Source organism: Macadamia integrifolia, chromosome 12, assembly GCF_013358625.1.
Source record: "Macadamia integrifolia cultivar HAES 741 chromosome 12, SCU_Mint_v3, whole genome shotgun sequence".
Taxonomy (NCBI): Eukaryota; Viridiplantae; Streptophyta; class Magnoliopsida; order Proteales; family Proteaceae; genus Macadamia; species Macadamia integrifolia.
Window position 1 is genome coordinate 14,468,214 of NC_056568.1, and position 21,511 is coordinate 14,489,724.

Sequence of the window (21,511 nt, forward strand, 5' to 3'; positions counted from 1 at the left end):
TCCTTTACATAAAGTAAATATATATATGTTAATTGGTGTTCAATTATTTATAAGCTATACACTACTAGCAACCTAGGATCCGAAGCCAAACTACCACTTTGCTTGTTTCCCCCCCCCCCCCCCCCCCCCCCTCCCCCCCCTCTCCCCCCACCACCACACACAAAAAACCTAATGACTCAAATACGTGCAATCACATTTAAATAGGCACTTCATCGTAAGGCCACTTCTGTATTTTCACCACAATGGACCATATTTCAGTGGGATTTTGCAACTTTTGGTTTCGGCAGGGATCAGAATTCCATCCAAATCCGAAATTTTTAACCTTACACACTAGAACACCTCATGGCACACCATACCAGCCAGGCAAGCCTTCTCCAGTGCTTCAATACAATTTTTTCCCACATAATCTATACATCCAGATACACAGAAGCACTTGCTACTTGTTCTCAGAAAACTTGAAGACCAAAAAATTGCACATTTGTTGGCTTCCATATAGAGCATAGGACAACATAGATAATACCAACAAATGTCTCAGATCTCAGCATAAAATAGTTAGAAGAGGGGAACAAAAAGAAAGAGGCAAAAAGCTACTCTAGGGCAATCAACCTTCGGTTGTTTTAGCGTTAATCACATGTCTTTTCCATCCAAGAACGGTATAACTTATCCATCTTAAGGAGTTATCGCTCGTGGATTGGGTACTTGGGTTCTACTAGAGTAATGCTGGGTAAATGCAAGTATGCAACAGCATAACATGACTTCTATCTAACTTCTTAAGATGTTGTCCCAAGGAGTAGAAGGTTTGTTCAGTTGATATTTTGGTCCCAGATGAAATAAGAACATTTCATCTAAATTTTATTAACAGGTTCGGAAATATTTTGGAAATTATGGAAATACTATGAAACTGATGGAAATGATAGAATAAGCATCAACATACACCTAAAAATGGTTTCTTAAGCAAAAAGAATCATTCATAATGATTTAAGCGATCAAAGATCACACTGTTTATTACAGGATGTAATAGGTTTGGCCAGTTGTTTCTGATTGTTGATTGCTTTGTTTATGGGGGGATGTCCCCCATTGGGCTACATGTCCCTATCTCTCCTTTAGGCACTTCTAAAGTTGGGGTTTAGGGGCTTCCTTCTTCTGTATATTCTTTATTTCTTTCTTTCTTCTATACAATTCGCACTACTTATCCAAACAAAAACGAAAAACAAAAAAAAAAAAAAAAAAAAAAAAAAAAAGATCTTACGGTGGGTAGATTACGTAAGAGTCATTTGGTAGTTTCCTTATTCGAGTTTAATTCATAGTGAGTAGGTTTCAACATTGAATTGGTTTTATTTTATTTATATGTAATGTAAATAGATAGTTGAATTGAATTTTAAATTGTGTTGATGTTTGAAGTTATCTCACAGGTTGTGAGTCAAGTGCGGGCAGGTTGGTCGGATCCCCCACCTTTTTCCTTATCTCTTTAGTTGACAAAAATACCCCTCCCTTTTTCTTTAATCTTATCTATCCCTTATTTGTTTCAATCCAAGTATACCCCAATCTTTAATTACAAAGCACCTTTGTATTCCTCCACCTATTTAACTACCAAGAGCCTTCAAGATTCTGTTTTATTACTTATTACTAAATTTCCACCATCCTTAGTAAGATTCTGTATATTTACAAAATCGCCAGTACTTCTCATATTTAAGTTATTTAATACTTGAGTGCGTCCCTAGCAATCCTATACGGGGTTTACGAACCTCGGATTGCACAACTTTTAAAAAGAAAATACTACGACAACATATACCAGTTTTATACATGTCAAATACAAAAATAATAGAAAATCAAATAGATTAAGATGTGTTAATTTCAAATGAATAGTGGACTGACAGTTTCATCCAGTTGAAACAAAAAGTTGTATTTATAACAGCTGAAATAATGAGAATTTCATGTGATCAAAGTAACAACTAACAAGTGGGCCAGTATATGTCAAAATTTCCACAGAAATATACATTTAATGTCTATCTTTATGGAAATGGATCATGCAGTTATATTTTGGTTGAAATATATCAACATTTAGTACTGAAGGTTAACCCCTTCAATAAGATGCCTTGGAAGTTATGACGCAAGGGATGTCACATCAAACAAGGTACCAAGGCTCCGGTGAGGACCTGAACATACACAAGCTCAGCATTTAAGATCCGTTCTCTCAAGGGTGCCTTGAAGTTTAACTCCAACTATTTCAGATCCTGAGGATGCCAATTATGGATGGCCTTCAAATTGTCATTCAAAGGTTAAAAGGCCTCTCTAATTAGGTAAAGCTACCTATCCTAATGCAAGGTTTCTAAGAGATATTCTTAAGTCACTGCATATTGGGACATTCTCACATAGTCTAAAGCAGGAGCCAGCTGGACTCACGTAAGAGACACCTGGAGCTTCTCCAAAAGTGAATGACTCAGTTACAAGTCAAATTACCAGTCTGGTTGATCACTGCAAAGTACATATCCCTCTTGTGGGCAGAACACAATGGTAATATCTCTTCTGGGGCAGATTCAAATATTATGCCATATTCTGATCTATGATATCATTTTAGCATAAATAACGCTTTCTCGTCTTTGTAATAGAGATTTCTTTGATGTCTTCCTTGCCAATTTATTCTTTCCTATATACCCCCAAAAAATATTGTTCTTGAGCAAAAAGCTGGTTTCACTTTAAAAACCCACATGTCATACCAGCCACATATGGAAGTGAGAGAAATCACTCCCAACCCAACTACATGTTAAGTTTCCTCCTAGCATTCAATTATTTCAAGAAACATTGATTTGGGTGCATAATTATTTAGATATTTGATCTCTCCCACTACCACTTTGAATGCCATTAGTATTCATTAGGATTGTCCATAATTGTAAGAGGGAACAAAGTTAAATAGGGACTGGGACCATAGAGGATTTGGGATTTGTCAACCCTAGTCCAACATCAGAATCTTTCATCAACAGCAACTTAATAGTTCAAAAGCTTCCAATTCCTAGATCCACATTGATTGATGCTTTCACATATCCAGAAAACTAAGTTCTTCCAATTCCTAAATCCTCATTGATTGATGCCTTCACATATCCAGAAAACAATGTAGCAAAAAATCCAAAACGATGTGTATACCTTGAAGGATTCCCCTCTGTAAATCTAACCATCTGAATTGTAGTAAAAAGGAACAAGGCCAACAACCTCTTTGTATGAAAACCACTCCAAATTTCCTAGTAAGAATACCACCAAGAAGGAATTTGGAGGTCCCTGAGAGTTTTCTCACCCATTTAACCATTACATTATAAGAGACAACCATTAAGGTAACCCATAGTTCTAAGTATCCTCAAAATTTACCAGTTTCATCCGAAACCTCCCATTTTTGTAAAGGGTCGAAATGCAACCACGGTCGAAACTCAAATGTATCTGATTTCAAAGAAATTTCCCATGTTTCGCATGGTTCAACCAAACTGGTCCAACCCAAGCTATAAAGTCACTTATTTCATCGGAAAAACACTTTGTTTCCCATATTTCGACAAAAACTCCCAAGTTTCATGAGTTTCGACCAAGAAAGGGGGAATTTGGCCACAAAACATCAAATTTGCCCCTAGTTCTTGCAAATTGCTTCTACTATTTTGCATTTTCAACCAAGCTCAAGCTAACCTCTTTGGCACTTCAAGGTAAGCTCATTTTTCCCAAAAAAAAGAAACATATTTGTAAACATAGTAGAATTCTTTCAAAGCAGCCATGTGTGCCACCTTCATATCCTTGCAGTCCTAGTGAGCCAGTCCCTAAGTCGGGATACATGCAACATGTTGATGATGGGGTAACGTAGAACTAGAATCACAAGTGATCCTAATCCCAGGCAGGATCTAAAATTCTGGCTAAATAGAGAAGATATCCTCCAATAGGCTTGGTTCTAGCTCTCAAACGCTCTCTCACAGTAAACAAATAAAAGGAAAATAAGAAAAGAAAGAGAATTCGATAGACGCTTGAGAAGGGGGAAGAAGAATTAGTGAATAGGCATCTCACCCTCTAGTTAAGCCATCTTTTTTTTCATTCATAAATTTGTGTTCAATGTTGTAGCCCCTTACAAACTTATATAGAAGACTCAAAACTTACTCAAATACTAAAAAGGAAAGGCCTAACCCAATCCTTAACTAACTGGGAAACCTAAACTGACTAGAAAACTAAAATAACAAAGGAAATAGACTCAAAATAGGACACTAACTAAACTAATGAATTAAATCCCATTTTCCTACTTTCTACCCATATTTTAGGCCTATTAAAATGGCCCATTACAAAAAAAAACTCATGGGATCAAAGGCCCAACACATACATAACTCAACTTAGATTTATTTGCAATAAAATAAGCTCATGAAGTGATTATCTACATCATGGGGCTTATAGGTGGGCAATGATGAACTTTCAAAACAATTGGGCCTAAAACATGTATGGGATGCAAAATGTGTCGCATCCAAAGGAGCGGCTGCGACATTTGTAGTGGTACGCATCCCGTGGATTGGAGCCGCCAAGAAACTCCTCCTGGTATTGAGTGTGAGTATTGTATGACTAAATAACTATCTAAGTTATATGTAGACTTAGGCTAGTGTACAATGTACTTAGCGTACACTAGCAAATTTGGGTCAACAGCACAAGTACCCTTTTTTTTTATTTTTTTACTGGAACTAGTTCATGGATTGGGTTAGAAATGTAAAAAATAGGCTGTGCACAAAAAATCAGACCAAAAAAATATTATCCAGCAGTCAAAACCATGGTATCCACCAAGCCAGGAAAAGGTTCATGGTTTCCTCGAAATTTTCGAAGTTTCGACCGAGGTCTAGAACCATGAAGGTACCTCATGCATAGACTGCTATGTCACAACCAAGACAAAGAGAGAAAAGCAGGCATAGTCAAGACGGCACAAAAAATATGTGTGTCAATCAATTGGAGAAGGAATAACATTTATAGTAAGCCTAAGACATGTCCAAGTGGGTTGAAGTTGAGACCTCCCAAGGGACGCTTCCTGATGTAATCCCGGAGTTTGGAAACTCTGATTGGATCTCTATGGGCCCACCCAAGTACTAAATACCCCAAGTTACTGGTTGAGAGGCAGTTCTGTAATTAATGGAAGAAGGAACTAGCTTAGGAGTTGGTGTAAACAGCAGATAAGAAGGGGCAAATCTGGAAGGCATGTAGTGAGAGGACAAAGAGGGAACAAATCATTAAAGGAAGGGCAATATTGTAATAACACAAAAGGGTTAATGAAAATAAGTAAAAGACCTATCTTTTTCCATGATAATGGAAGAAGAGTATCTAAGCCAGCAGTAACACAGCCAGTATGCGGGAGTTATAACTTACACAAAGGGGCTTGGATGGGCCTGAAATTTCTGGCGTAGGGTTGCCAGCCAGAGCTCTATCAACTCTAGTGGGTAGGTACTTGATCAGAAAGTGAAAAAAACTGGTAGAAAAACCTGCAACAAGACTTGGCTGTGGCCTGTAGAGCCAGAAATAACTTCTAGTTCGATCTCACAGCAGGGAAAGGGTTTTGTGACTGATACTCAAGGGTTTGGGTCATTTTATTGTGATGATTTAACTCTCAAAACATGAAACTGGATGAACTCCTGAGGGTAAAACCAGAATTGTGGGTGTTTTTGGGTACTGCTAGAACAAGGACGCAAACAGAGAAAGACGAGAGGAACAAGAAGACATAGAATAGAAGAAGAGAGGAAGAATGTCACACCACCTGCTATCGTACCACTCTAGTACTATAAACAACTCCAATTTTATTCATTCAAATCTGTCTAGCATTGATTATAAGCTTGTACTTAAAAGAGGATAATAAAAAGCTCCTAACTGGACTCTAAAACTATAATGGAATCAAACTCTTAAGAATAAAAATAGAGTTCTAAGCTCATTTGGACTCTCATTCCTTCGTAGCTAACACCAATTAAGAAAAAGAATTAAATAAACTTCAAATTACAAAATATACCATTAAATAGACAACATCTTGGACAGCCCTATTGAACCATAAACCCAGGTTTGGACCTGGTCCACCTTGCCCTGGGTTTCCAGACTGAGTCAAGATGGTCCAACCATGGATGTGCTCTTCTTGCATCACATCCTCCTGGCTATCCTCACAGCATAATTTCTTAACTGCGGTGTTTGGCTATAGCCTCCTTTTAATTTATCAATATCTGTAAGAGGTAGACTCCAGTGATCCCTAAATTTTTGCATTCACTGTGACAAGGTGACTTTGAACACCTCAAGGATGGAACACCAACAGAATAGAATTTGCAAATCCCTCCAAACTGCATCATGCACCTCCCCCCAAAAACACATATTCCCCCCACCTTTTGAATGAAAGAAAATCAACTAACCTGTGACAAACCCTTACTGGAATCGGGAACAAAAATAAAATCAACCCTAAACTTCAACCTTGTAAATTCCCTGCGTAAAAAGTCTACTCAAAGGATCACCAAAATGCTATAATAAACCAGATCGTTTACAAAGCTGTAAGCTTTGGTCTCTAATTTTTAGAACCCTCTTTTTTACCTAGCTTCCTGCCAACCATCTGCCTGGAACCTTTATTTCAACACCAGAAACAATGCCTAATGCCACAATTCCACCCCAAAGTCCTAAAAGACTTCAGTTAGTTTTCCCTTGGGGATCCTTTAAACATCTGGAGTTATGGACAGAAATGTTTTTACCTTGCACATTCTTCAAACACTGTTCTAAGTTTCCAGACATTAAGTTTTCCCAAAACCAACACTCCATTGAGATATGAACACCACAACCCCCCCCCCTCCCCACACCCCACCTCTTTAACTTATTTTCATTTTTGTTTGTACTGCAAAAGATTCCTCCTAGAGTATAACAGGGTTCACCGTCATATTAAGGAACACTCCAAATACGTCCATTACGGATGACAAATGAAATTTATCCCTCTTGCTGTCTACTATGATATTAGCTGAAATAAACATGCACATAAAGAGACGAACTTAAGCAAAACATATTTGGAATCATCAGAAACGAGATAAATTCCGTAAAAAATACAAAATTAAAGAGGAAACAAACGAATCTATTTTAAATTATATCAAGACAATTTTCATCAAAGGAACGTACCAACAGTTAGAAATAATACCAGAAAAATAAACAAAGGGGACGCCCCTCTTTCCTTGAACTTGTTAGAGTTTCAGTACAAACTCCATCCAGATATGTCCTGAATTGCAGCTTCTGATTCCCAGATGTGTCTTCACGAATTCACTAACAGGAAAGTGGCAATCGAGAGAGAAAGAGGGGGTTTTGGATCGAAAAACCCTGGAGCAAATTTATAGGTTTGAATTTTGAAAAAAAGAGAGATTGAAACTGGAAATAACTCAGAATTTCCTAAAATGGAGTATTGAGAAGACAAGGCATTGAAGGAAGAGGATCTACTCTTATGAATCAAGACTCCAATGGATGAAATAACCGGAAAAAAAGTCAATTTGATCAATTGTTCAGGATTTTCTGAGTCTTTTCTCTCTCGATCGACCGACTTTTCGAAGTATTTTAAGAGTCTGCTATGCCTTCTTTCGCTTCGAAAGTTCGGTGAATCTATACGGAAGTGTGGGGTATGAGCATTTCGCATGGAAGTAATTGCGCTTGCGCATGAGAGAGAAAAATCTGTTGGCGCTTATTGGAGTTTTAACCTCACTCGCGTAGTCGCGTTATTGAGCCCCATATGTCGCGTTACACACCCTAACATGTCTTTGGATTTTTGTTGGGGATAACGTTGTCTGAGCAAGCAAGGTAATTTACTGCCTTTTACATTGATATTTCTAAAATTACTTTATATACCCTCTCTATTATAGTCCGATTGCTTGACATCTTTAAAGAATGAAATTATAAAAGAAAAGTTTTTTTTTTTTTTTTTTTTTTTCCTCATAAGGAAAAAAATGGGGCGAAATCCTCCCTACTTCTACCTAAAGAAAGAAAACTCATGGGACTCACTAAAGCATCCAATAAGAGAAATTTAAAAATAAATAAATTGGCAAGGGGTAAATAAGCCAAATATATCTCTTACTTTGTTAAACCATGTTTGCTAAAACATAAAGTAAATGAAATTTGCAAGAAACTAATCTAAATTAAAACGGGTTAGTGACTTGTGGAAGTCTTGCCCACCCTTTTCTATTTTGAGTGATCCCTCATATTGATTACTCCAGGCTTGTAATAGACAACTAGGAACAAGAAGAGGATCAATAATCTTTGCCATTGCAAGTCCTCCTTCTACTGAGACGACTCTCTTTTTTTCGTTTTATTCTATGCAATTTTCTCCAGTTCGAACACTTAATATTTTCACAATTCTTAATTCTTATATGAGGAGGTTCTATGCAAGCACTTGATTTCAATTCCTTTTTTTTTTTTCGGATAGAAAGAAAACTTATTTATTAAAACATATACAATACAAGACATCCACATGACATACATTAAATAATCCAAGGAGTGAAGAGCGGTCAAATTGTCTCACTCACAAGACAATGTCATCCTAACCAATGGGTAAGCTATTTATTTATTTGTTTAGTTTTAAGAGTGGGCAGCCCTCTTCCAACCCATAAGAAAAAAAAAAGAGACCGCTATAGGCTATCGCTATTGTTTATACATGTAACAGTTTTTACGCCCATATTACATTATACTCCAGTTAAGTTGTAACCTAATCAGACTTATTACATACGGAAAAAAAAAAATGAAAACAGAAAATATAAACCTAGACGGCGCTTAAGGTCGTAACCAGGTTGGTGGTTACAAGCCTACAAGGTATGACCTAAACGGCTAAACGCATGCTCAGTTTTAAGTGACACACTCATGATATGTATACATGTGAAAGAAGAGGTAAGGGAGAGTAACCTATCCTCCGAGTAAAAAAATTAAAAGGGCGAGGAACCATGTACACTATTATTATTATTATTATTATTATTATGGTAGAACCTATTCATTGGAGGTTCCATCAAAAAAAAAAAAAAAAATTCATTAGAGCTTCAAAAGCTGTTGACAAGGCAACGATGTCAAACTCGACAAATAAAACACAAATTACACCCATAAGAAAGAGGGGGAAGGATCATCCCATCATTCAACCACTGGTGAACAAAACTTTGTCCACTAACAAAATAAAATATGGAATACACCATCCACATATCGATATCAATGCTGATCAAAATAGTATCTTATCAATCACATGACTTCTATGATCTATCCACAGCTCCAATATTATGAACACAGTCCGAATGTGTTAGGTTTCACTTTTAAAGAAGGAATATATATTACTATTTTTTCCGATATTCAAATACATATCTTTTTTTTTTTTTTTTTTTTTTCCCCTTTTGAGAAGTTATATTCAAATACATATCAAGATAATTGATCAATCAAATACCCAAAAGCTTGTCCTCATTTCTGGATTTTGAGTGGTTCCCATTTCGAATACACAGGCTCTGTTTCTACACCAGGCACTATTGTCGATGTCCACATATCATAGATCTAACCTTGAAGCTTATCTTTGAACATAGCCAGCAACAGGCCAAGGATCTGTAGAATGCAGAGCCATAACAAAAAAGAAGCAACAACACTCTTGCACTGTGCTGGACTCTCCACCATCTGAAAAACAAAGCAAGAGATAAGCTCTGCAACACTAAAAGGGGAATAACGACAATCACGCAATCCAAATCAAGGGCATACGAGCACAGTGTCATCTTAACCGCCATTATTCATATGTACATCTGAAACCCAAGGCTCTGACTGAAATTGCATCCAATTATTTTCAAAAGCTAACCTTGATCAACATCAATACTCAGCACATTGATAATAATGTTGTTCCATTAATTTCAAAGAGCTGGATAAGGGGTAAGTAGGCATAATTTATTCTCGACTGGTTAGATGTTATTCAAGAGGCTGTATGGAACTCAGAAAGGAATTTGAGTTTAAAAGGGAACAATGAATAAGTTTTGATACGGTATTACAAAGAGAGGATATATGGGTTTCCTTTTATAACCATACATTGATACTTTGTGTCTAGGATACAAAGGAGAACACCAGAAACAAGAACAATCCATTTAGAAATCCAAGCAGCTATATATATGATATCTGCAGTTCTCCTTGAATCAGCAGGCACTACAAATTATCACAACTTAAAAGCGGGTATAAAATTTCGGCAGAAAAATACAATTTTGTATATTCTATATTTGTAAAAAGAGGAACCCTGTAAAGATTTTGAAAGAATGCCCATGTCATGGAACCTTACAACCAGACTAAGTTTGACTCACGTAACTACAATGACCTTGGGATCAAAAAACAAGAATAGCCTTATCACTCACACTTCCCACTCATTCTAAGCACTCTTGCCCCAACCCTGGTGGGGGAAGAATATGGTTAAGTCTACTCTTAAACCACAAATGGCTCATCGATATAAATCTAAGCCAAAGTAGGCTGGCTCATTGATCTAAACCTAACCCAAAGTAGGCCACTTAGAAATACCATGTTTTGTCCAAGCCAAATTTCAAATCCATACACGTTGACAGTATATATGAAAAATAAATGGGTTCACTGCTAGTCTCACAACAACAAAAACATTAGGTTCTCAGCCAGGATACAAGCACTACAGCTATAAATCAAAACTCCCACAACTGTTTTATAAAGGAACATCATTCACAGAACAGAGACTTGGATGAACTACCCTTTCTTTGCCAAACCGTAACTTGTCAGAAAAAGAGGGTTCACTTCTGGATTGTGTAGTACTTCAGATGTTAAATCTATTTTTTCTAATGCACCCGACAGCAGTATATTAAGTAGTTTTTGTGAATTCGTAAAATTCTATCGCGTATTCATGTAGAAGGCAATATAAATACATAAAAATGGACCTGTACAAGGTAGGTCTACACAAGGAAAGAGCTATACAAGGGAAGAAATACTACATAAAATATACACAGCCATACAAGGAAAGAAGCATATCCTGCATCTTTACACTCCCTCAAGCTAATGTTGGTGGACAGCATAAGTTTGGTTAGAACTTAGAAGAAATTGATTGCAAGTTGAAGACATAACTTTAGTAAAAAAATGTCTGCAATTTGATGAGCAGAAGCTATGTCGGGAAGAGAAATAAGTTTGCTAAGATATTTTTCATGAATAAGTGACAATCAATCTCAATGTGATTCGTACGCTCATGAAATTCTGGATTGGAACAAATGTGAATGGCACTAGTAGCCTAGCATTATCATCACAGAGACTATGAAGCCAAACAATCTCATTACAAGCTGACGACATGGAACGATATTCCGCCTCACTAGAAGACTTGGAAAGTGTATGTTACTTATTACATTTCCAAGAAATAAGAGAGTCCGCTGAGTATCCCGACAACCAGCCCAATCAGCGTCAGCATAGGCACGCAGTTGAAGTGAAGAGGTGGGTGAGAAAAATAAACAGTGTAGGTGCACCTCTCAAATAGCGAATAATTCGGTGAGCAGCAGTGAGGTGCAAGTTACAATTGACAATGTGATAAAACGAACTGGCTCATGATATGGACCATATAAGCAATATCAGGACGAGTCATAATAAGATAGATGAGGCTTCCCACAAGCTGTCAATCTGCAGTAGGATCAGAAAGAGGATTTCCAGCGTTCTTAGATTATTTAACATTAAGTTCCGTAGGAGAATTCACCTTATCATCAACAAATTGCCCAGTTTAATCAGATCCTAGACACATTTGTGTTAACAAAGTAACCACCACGATTAGAATAGTGAATCTCCAGTCCAAGACAATATGTGAGAGGACCCTAATCCTTCATTTTAAAGGAAAAACTCAGGATTGATTTCAGCGTTGTAATAGCCTAAATATCACCTCCAGTAATAAGAATATAACAAAAGAAACGCCATATCTTTAAAAGAAGAATGAAAGAACAATGAGTAATCATGATCTCTGAGTAAAACCAGCATAGATAACCACCTCCCGAAACTGTTCAAAATAAGCCCTAAGATCTTGTTTCAAACCACATAAAGATTTCTTCAATCTACACACCATAGATCGATCATAAGGAAGATCAGGAGGGGGGGGGGGCGTATATAAATTGTTTCCTTCAAATGACCATGGAGGAAAGCATTCTTAACATCCATTTGGAAAATAGGCCATTGACGGACAGCTAAAAGAGACAAGACTATGTGAACGATTGTCATCTTAACAACAGGTGCAAAGTCTTAGAGTAGTCAATGCTATATTGCTATTTATCTCCCTGAGTATATGAGCTTTATAACAATCAACAGAGCCATCAGACTTGAGCTCTAAAGAATATACCCGTAAAAAGAAGAAGAAGAAGAAGAAGAGGAAAGAGGAAGAAGCGAGAGAGAATGTTGTAACTCTTGGGAGCCACAATCTTATGTTGACGTTCCATTCAATATATAGAGAATAACCCTACAAAGGGCATAAAAGGAATAAAAAAATAATAAAACAATAAAAAGGAGACAAAAGGGAAAAGAAGACCGGCCAAGAGTCCTCTATGGATCCACATCTTGAGATCTACCCTCCTCAGACAGATAACATTCCTCCTCCTCTTCTAAGTTGGACCTTCCCATTGTTGTTCGAAAGGGAAAGAGAGCATGTACTAATCTTATCGCCCCAGTTTGTTTCCTATGATGCTCTTTCTTCTGCATGTGTGGCTTTTTTAGTCGTCCTTTCCTCCATCTCCATTCCCAAAAATGTCATTGAGGCCTTGTTTGACCCAAAGTAGAAGCAATCCATGTTTGAACAAATGATGGCCCTTGAGAAAAACTATACCTGGAAACTGGTTGATCTCCCCAGGGGGGAGAGTTGCAGTTAGATGCAAATGGGTTACTCAATCAAGTACCAATCAAATCGTGCTATTGAAAGGTACAAGAAAAGGTTGGTGGCCAAAGGGTACAATCAAGTATACGGAATTGACTATCATAAGACATTTGCTCCTGTGGCTAAGCACAATTCTATAAGGGTTCTCCTATCTTTGGTAGCAAATAGAGAGTGGCCCATATATCAATTAGATGTGAAGAATGCCTTCCTCCATGGTGACTTAGAGGAGGAAGTGTACCTGCAGCCTCCACCTAGCTCCCAATGTCCATCTGCTGAAAGAAAGGTGGTGAGTCTTCTCAAGAAGGCTTTGTATGGTCTCAAACAGTCCCCAAAGGCTTGGTTTGAGAGGTTCAGACAAGCTTTCTGAAAAATAGATATTCCCAGAGTCAAGCCGACCACACCTTATTTACCATGCAAGGTAATAGTACTATTATTGCACTAATTGTCTATGCTGATGACATTGTAGTGACTGGAGATTACATAGTTGAGATAGCTATGCTAAAGACTTACTTGGCTAAATAGTTTAAAATCAAAAACCTTGGACACTTGAAGTATTTCTTAGGCATTGAAGTGTCAAGGTCTAAGAAGGGGATAAACATATGCCAAAGGAAGTTTGTGTTGAACTTGTTGAAAGACATGGAAGTTGGGCTGCAAACCTACAAATTCTCCTATTAAGTATAATCATAAACTGGGAGAAAACCACAATCCTTCCTTTGTTGAAGTAGGGAAATACCAGAGACTAGTGGGGAAACTTATCTATCTGTCTTTGACTCACCCAAATACTACCTACGCAATAGGAGTCGTGAGCCAATTTATGCATGCTCCCAAGAGTGGGCACTTGGATGTTGTACCACATCCTCAGAAACTTGAAGTCCCCTCCAAGGAAAGGACTATTGTATTCCAGGAACAACCACTTGAGGATAGAAGGCTACAAAGATGTTGATTGTGCTGCATCCCTGACATATGGTCTACATCAGGCTATTGTACATTTTTGGGTGGCTATTATACAGGTACTTCATCAAGGTGAAGATGGATTCTGATTACATTTCACTCATTTTGTGAAGACAAATGAACAGTTGGCAAACATTTTCACCTTGTATGCAAGCTGGGAATGAATGATGTTATTCTCCAGCTTGGGGGGAAGTGTTAAAGCTTATGTAATAAGAGTATTTTGGGAACAAGTTTGTTATATTCTCGTCTCTTATTGTATTTTCTATTTTTCCCTTTTTACATCCTTAGGAGGTGTATGTAATTCCTTTCCTCTTGTTAGTGAAGTAATATATGTGGTAGAGAATCTTTTCTCTACACACAACATTCTACCATTTTCTTCTTCGTCTTCTTTTCCTTCCTCTTCTTCTCCAACCTTCCACTCTCTTGTTCACTTACTTTCTCTCCATCCTTATATTCTAACTACATGAGGGCGAAGGAGGGTAGTGAGGAAGTGGGGGTGGCAAGGCGAAGGGAGTAGAGCAGGTGAGAAGCATAGTTGTCACGATGTCGCCTAGGCGGCGATTTGGCGTCCCAACGGAAATCCGAGGGCATGGCAGTACACCGATTTATGGGAGTCACGATTGGCGGCCGCCAGGGTCGTATAGGTGTCACCAAGGCAGCGCCATGGGTGCCATCGCACGCCTATTATACTAATCGATCGCTTTTTTTTTTTTACTTGCTATTAGGTGAAATACAAAAGAAAGAAAGTCGAAAACTTTTTTTTTTCTCAAATTGAAAGTCGAAAACCCTCGAAGTTGACCTGCGACTGCTGACCTTCTCCTTCTCCAGCACCGGCAGTGAACCTAACCCTCGAAGCTAACCTGTGACTGTTGACCTTCTCCTTCTTTGGCACAGGCAATGAACCTGAACCCTTGAAGCTAACCTGTAACTGCTGACCTTCTCCTTCTCCGGCACCGAAGGTGAACCTGAACCCTCGAAGCTGACCTGCGACTGCTGACCTTCTCCTTCTCCGGCGACTGACGTCCTCCTTCTCCTTCTCCAGCAGCCAAAACCAAGGTAAGGGGCAGCCTGTGACGCCTTTCTCCTTCTTCTTCTTCTTCAACTTATTCTTCTCTTTCTTCTTCTTCTTCTTCAACTTATTCTTCTCTTTCTTCTTCTTCTGCTTCTTATTCTCCTTCTTCTCTACTACTCTGCTTCTCTGCTTCTCTTTCTCCTTCTCTGTTCCTGACGAGTGACTTCCTTCTTCTCTTCTTCTCTTTTTCCTTCTTCTCTCCTTCTCTCCTTCTCTCCTTCTCTCCTCCTACGTATTTTGATTCTTCCTCTTCATCTCCTTCTTCTTCTCTGCTTCTCTTTCTCCTTCTCCTTCTTCTTCTTCAGTTCTTCCCCTTCTCTGTTCCGTCTTCTCTTCCTCTCTCCTTCTCATTTCTCTCCTCCTTCGTCTTCTACTGCTGAATTCTGCTTCTCTTTTCTTCTTCTTCTCTGCTTCTCTTTCTCCTTCTTCTTCTTCGGCTCTTCTCCTTCTCTGTTCCTCCTTCTATGATTAATGTTTCATAACAGCATAAATAGAATTATAGAAATATAGAATTAGTTCTTAATCGAAGTATTAGATTGCTTATTTTACTGCCTTATTTTAATCCTTTCTTGGATCACTTGTTAAGTTGCTTCTGACTACTGATTTGAATTTTTTTTTGGATTTTGATGTTATTCTAATGGTTTTTGGTTAACATATATGTTAATGTTACTGTTTAACAAGTGTTTATATCTTTACAACTTGTATAGTTGTATACTTAAATACTTAATGTTAATGTTACTGTTTAACATACTTTGTTACTCTATTTTATAAATTATAACTTGAATACTTGATGAGTTGATGTTGTCATGTTAATGTTATTGGTTAACACTTAACATACTTTGTTACTCTGTTTTGTACCTTGTAGGATAATAGGACCATAGGAGTTCATAATGGATGGTATTGTTGGTGGTAATTGTGGGGGTGATAATATAAGCACGGCTGCATATGATCCGTCCAAAGACCCAACCAGGAAGGCCAAATCAAATGACCCTGGGTGGAAGTATCGGTATTGGCCTGACCTTTCAGACAAGAACCTTGTTAAGCGCACTCTTTGTGGAAAAAAACTCAAGTGTGGAATTAAAAGGTTAAAGCAACATTTGGTGGGTGGATATGGAGATGTTGCTAAGTGCACCAAGACAACTGTAGCGATTGCTACAGAGATGAATGCAGCTCTTATGCGCAATAAGAAGAAAAGGATGCAAGACATTTTGGATGATGATGAAGATGATGTTGATGTTGATGTTGATGCTGGTGCTGGTGTTGGTGTTGGTGCTGGTGCTGGTGCTGGTGCTGGTGCTGGTGTGGATGTTGATATAGAAGTTGAAGGTCATAGACAGTCTAGTAGGACTCCTTCTACAACCTCTAGACTTATTCCTAGCTCTGGACAGCTGCTAAGAGAAAGAAAGTAGTCATTCAGCCACAAGTAAGGGGCCCCATGGATATTCATGTTAGACAGACTCCTAAGCAAGTGGTTGCTGAGAGGCATCTTAAAGGTAGTACTCAGACTACTAAAGAGAAATGGTTTAGATCAGCGGAAGAAAAAAAGAGAGTTAATAATCACATTGTTGACTGGGTTTACATTCAATGCTCTTAAGTCAATGAGGTTTGAGGTGATGGTGGAATCTATTGCACAGTAAGGGTCAGGATATAAGCCCCCAAGTTATCATAAAGTGAGAGTGTCATTGTTAAAGGCAGCAAAGGATAGAACAGCAGAGATGAATAAATATGAAGAGTATTGGAAGCAGTATGGGTGCACTTTAATGACTGATGGGTGGACGGATAAAAGAGGAAGGTATTTAATTAATTTCCTCGTTAACTGTCCAGAGGGGACTTATTTTATGGAATCTATTGATGCATCTAGTATATCTTAAACTGCAGAGAAGTTGTTTGAATTGATTGACAACAAAGTTCAAGAAATTGGTGAGGACTATGTTGTGCAAGTTGTGTCAGATAATGCATCGGCTTATAAATTAGCCAGTACAATGTTGATGCAAAAGAGGACAAAGCTATATTGGACTCCTTGTGCAGCGCATTGCATTGACCTGATGTTGGAGGAAATAGGATACTTGAAATCTAATAGGAATGTGATAAGTAAGGCAAAAAAAGTAACCAACTTCATCTACAGGCACACGCGCATTCTTAATGCAATGAAGGCTAGAACAAATGGGAGGGATCTTGTGAGGACAGCAGCTACTAGATTTGGAACTGCATATCTGACACTTCAAAGCTTGTTAAAACATAAAGATGACTTAAGACATTTGTTTATTTCTGAAGAATGGACTAGCTCTAATTTGGAAAAAACCGAGGCTGGGAAGAAAATGGTTGAGACGGTGTTTGCTATAGCATTTTCGAATGGTGTGGAAAATTGTCTTAGAGCTTCAAAGCCACCTCGTATTGTCTTGAGGATTGTGGATGGTGATGAGAGGCCTTCTATGCCTGAGGTTCAATTTGCCATGGATGAGGCAAAAAAAAAAAAAAAAAAATTTGGGGACAAAGAAAGGCAATACAAAAAAGTGTTAGATATTGTTAACAGGCGTTGGGAGATTCATATGGGGCATCCTTTGTATGGAGCAGCACTATTTCTTAATCCTAGCAAATTTTTTTCTTATAAGGCAATGATGGTGGCTACCAAATTATATCTTCCCTACAGCTTACATTTAATGAAGTCAGTGAAAGAATGATACATGAATCAGCTTTACAAGACAAGATAAATACTCAAGCCACTTTGTATAGATATTCTTGAGGTGGTTTTGCCTCGGATATGGCGATTAGATCACGGGCAACCATGAGTCCTAGTAAGTACATTGTTTAGTTGTTTTGTTTGTCAATTTGTGTGATATATTAAATATTAATCTAGCTATTTTATATATATATATATATATATATTTATTTTTTATAGTTACTTGGTGGGGTTCATTTGGAGGTCATGCTTTTGAGCTTTCAAAGGTTGCAAGACGTATTCTAGGGCTTTGTTGCTCCTCTTCTAGTTGCGAGCGCAACTGGAGCACATTTGAGTTTGTAAGTAGCTGGGTATTACATCTATTTCATATTTTAGAATTTTTATTTTTGGAACAATAACTTTGTTTGTTGTTCTCTATTGTTTACGAATTCAGATTCATACCAAGAAGAGGAACAGGCTGGAACATCAACGTTTGAATGATCTAGTCTATGTTCAATACAATCGCCGCCTAGAAGAAAAGTTTCAAGAAAGGCGTCTCGATAACAGAAATTATGATCCACTTGTGCTTGACGAACTGGATTGGAGTAGTGAGTGGATGATTGGCAAACAAGTGGATGATGTAGTCCATCCCGATGCTGATCTCACATGGGACGTTGCTGATAGAGCAATGGGGGCAACAATGGAGGGGTCCAATCGACCCAGGAGAGCTCAATCATCAATCTCTAGAGAAAATATGTGCTACACACGCCGTAGTAGAGGGAGGGCTGTTGGGGAGTCATCAGAATCAGATGGGGAAGAAGATTTGGAAAAAGATAACTTTGGTGAAAATGCAAATGCTTCTAGTGGACAACAAAGGAATCTGCCATCTGCTAATTTGTTGGATGATTGTGATGATTAAGTTATTTGTGTTTGACTGTTTGAGTGTTTGGATTTTATGTATTGTTTAAACTTTAAACTTTAAACTTTAAACTTGAACTTCGAACTTGGATGAGTAGTTAAGTTTTCTTTTTTTATTTTATGTTGAGTTCATTTGCTATCAAGCTTCATTGCTTCAGTAAGTCAATAATAGCATAACAGATTAACCACTTATCTTATCATTTGATCTATTCTTAGGTTTCCAAATATATATCTCTAATTCATATATGATATATTGACATATATACCTTTTATTTTGTTCAGGTTGCTCACTCACTTCCAATCATTGCTTTCAAGCTTCAATCACAGGTTAGCCTTTTACTTTTTACTTTTGTGTGATGTATATGTTGATTTTTTATGACTTGATGAGTAATGACTTGAAGTATAACTGTATAAGTCAATAATTTCTGTTGATTTTTGATGACATGATATGGCTATGTTGATTTTTTGATGATTCGATGTTACTTAATGTTTGTTTTATATGTTATAGGGTATATATTCTAGGTTTATAGCATGCTAAATAACTTTAAAAAATGGGAAAAATAAAAAAGTAGCATACTAAATAATTTTAGAAAATAGAAAAAATAAAAAATGACACACATGCAATTTGATTGCCATGGCAACGCCAAAACGGGCGATTCATCGCCAAATCGATTAGTCACCCCTCCACAGCCTTGGATCGATTTGACGCCATGACAACTATGGTGAGAAGGCAGAGTGTGAGGGCATGAGCAAAGGAAGCACTACCAAAGAAAAAGAGGAAGAAGATTGAAGAGGGTTCACCACATTTATGCAAGGTTAGGGTTTCGGCTAGAAATCAGAGGGATTTGAGCTTACCTGAGAAAGTGAAGATAGAGAAGGGCAGCCAGTTGAAGGCTTCAATCACTGGAGAAAAGAGAGCAAAGACTCCAAGAGGGGCGGCCATTGTTAAAGATAGGTTGAAGGAGGAAGAACCCAGGGAGAAGATGGGTTTAGGATTTAGTTTTCATGTTTTAGGGAAGGGTAACAATATAAAGGCACGTATGGTATACGTGTATTTTCGAGATTAAAGAAAATTAAGACAAGTGACATCATCACTTAACAGTCCCATGCTAATGAACTGGGGGCCACTAGTAAGACTTTTTAAAACATAAGGGAAGTTCGTGTAAAGTTTTGAATTGTGAGAGAGGGGGTGACATTAGGGTGAAGTACAGGAGAGGGGAGTGTAATTTAATCTTATTTGTAATGAAGTGCTCTATATATTTAAAAAATAATGTACATAAAAGTGCATTTATATGATATATGTAACACTTTACATGTTACATCAGTACAACTTCAAGCTGCCATAGATTGAAGAGCCCAATCCAATTGCCCCCCCACTCAACCCTTCCTTATTTATCGGCACATTCCTGTCCCTTCAGCTTGCTGCCTCTAGTAGAATGGGATCGAAGATTCCGACCACCTCTTCAGCTCTTCTTCATCTACCCCTTCTCCTCTTCCATTTGGAAAAGAGTCCTCTCCCCACTTGTTGGCCTCGTTCTCGCCCCATCCTCCCTCTTCTGAGAGAATGGATTTGGGTTGACATGACCTTTGCTTTGTAGCTCTATCTGTGACACTGCCGGAAAGCTTGCCTTCTGTGCTACGATCAATCTCAGTTGGCTGGAGAGTAATCTGCATAGATGGACTTACAACTCCAGATCTTTTAGCATGATTTGGAGAGCCATCTACTGATGTTAGCTCCAAGGTTGCGCTTCTTACCCATCACTAATGCAGGAGTAGATTACAAGAAACTAACCCAGCAGTTTATAACCCCAAACAATACAAATAGGAGCAGGAACCAAAGAAATAAATCCATTAAATAAACCCTCAATGATACAATACCCATACAGGAGCAAAACCAGCCAAAAACCCAACCCGATAGGAGAGAGAGAGAGTTGCTATAGAGCTGGAGAGAGAAAGAGAGGTGCGGCCAGGTCTACAGGAGTCCGATCGAGCTGCACTCTTGGGCGTAGATAGTCCCTAGGGAGGGTACAAAAACCTAAAAATTTGAAGCATTTCCAACAGTTGGTTGTTGAGATATTCACTTTCTTGAAAATCAGAACTACGAGAGAGAATTTGCCAAAATTATGCAGGGACAGCAGCTCGTAGCCTTGAATGATTCTTCTAAGATGGATCGATTGATCCACCAATGATGTGGAACAACCCCTAGAAAGACCAGGCAGATCAAACTTCAGATGGAGGAGATATTGGAGATCGATTTGACTTCAAAACTCCTTGCAGGTGCTGGCCGATCTGACAGTAATGAACTCTAATAGAATCTGAATTCTTCTTGCAATAAACAATTGATAACAGAAAATAAAAATAGAAAAAGAAGAATAGAATAGATGGGGGGTCGAGAAGGGTGAAAGAGAATAAAGGAATGGGTATCTCACCCCTCAGGTTTTGGGTATAATACCCCTCAAAGGTTTAGGCATCTCACGTCTCAATAACAGTTTTTTTAGCTAAAGAGTAATCACTCAATAATTCACTCATTCAAATCTACGAAATATCAGTGCATAAGCTCCTTTATTTAAAGAGGGCAGAATTACAATCATACCTTGACTAGGAGCTAATTTTCAAATAGGACTAGACGCTCCTACTACAACTAGGACTTCAAATAGAACTAAGACTAGACTTCTAACTCCAACATGGAGTAGGACTGAGTAACTAATAGTTCATATAGGACTTTACAACCAATTAATGGCCTAATAGGATTTGATTGAATTAAATAGCAACTAATTAAACTAATGAATTAAATTCTATTTTCCTACCTTCTACCCATATTTTAGGCCCATTAAAGTGGCCCATTTCAAATAAAACTCATGGGATCAAAGGCCAAACACATACATAACACAACCCAATGCTTATTTGCAATAAAATAAACCCAAGTGACTTATCTACATCTATCACCATGTTAGGGACTCCCCAAGGAACATGCTCATTGTTGTTGCCTAGGGTTTGCCCATCTCCATCTTGCACCCCCCACCCTAGGTTATTTGTGTTTTTTTCTTTTCCTCCATCTTGTTTT

At 38.0% G+C, this 21,511-nt stretch overlaps 2 protein-coding genes across 7 annotated transcripts in view; both read right to left on the bottom strand.

Annotated features, from left to right (window-relative positions):
* LOC122058055 (E3 ubiquitin-protein ligase Praja-2) overlaps window positions 1-7,728 on the bottom strand; it is an 11,778-nt gene extending 4,050 nt beyond the window's left edge. For 4 of the 6 annotated variants that reach the window (XM_042620473.1, XM_042620474.1, XM_042620472.1 and 1 more), the window contains exon 1: window positions 7,148-7,726. The gene's annotated coding sequence lies outside the window, so the exon portion shown is untranslated. Of the gene's footprint in view, window positions 1-7,128 lie in introns of all 6 variants that reach the window. The other 2 variants (XM_042620475.1, XM_042620471.1) reach the window with 2 other exon arrangements.
* A 1,392-nt stretch (window positions 7,729-9,120) lies between these two features.
* LOC122058271 overlaps window positions 9,121-21,511 on the bottom strand; it is a 15,932-nt gene continuing 3,541 nt past the window's right edge. The window contains exon 3 of the mRNA XM_042620881.1: window positions 9,121-9,633. The gene's annotated coding sequence lies outside the window, so the exon portion shown is untranslated. The remainder of the gene's footprint in view (window positions 9,634-21,511) is intronic.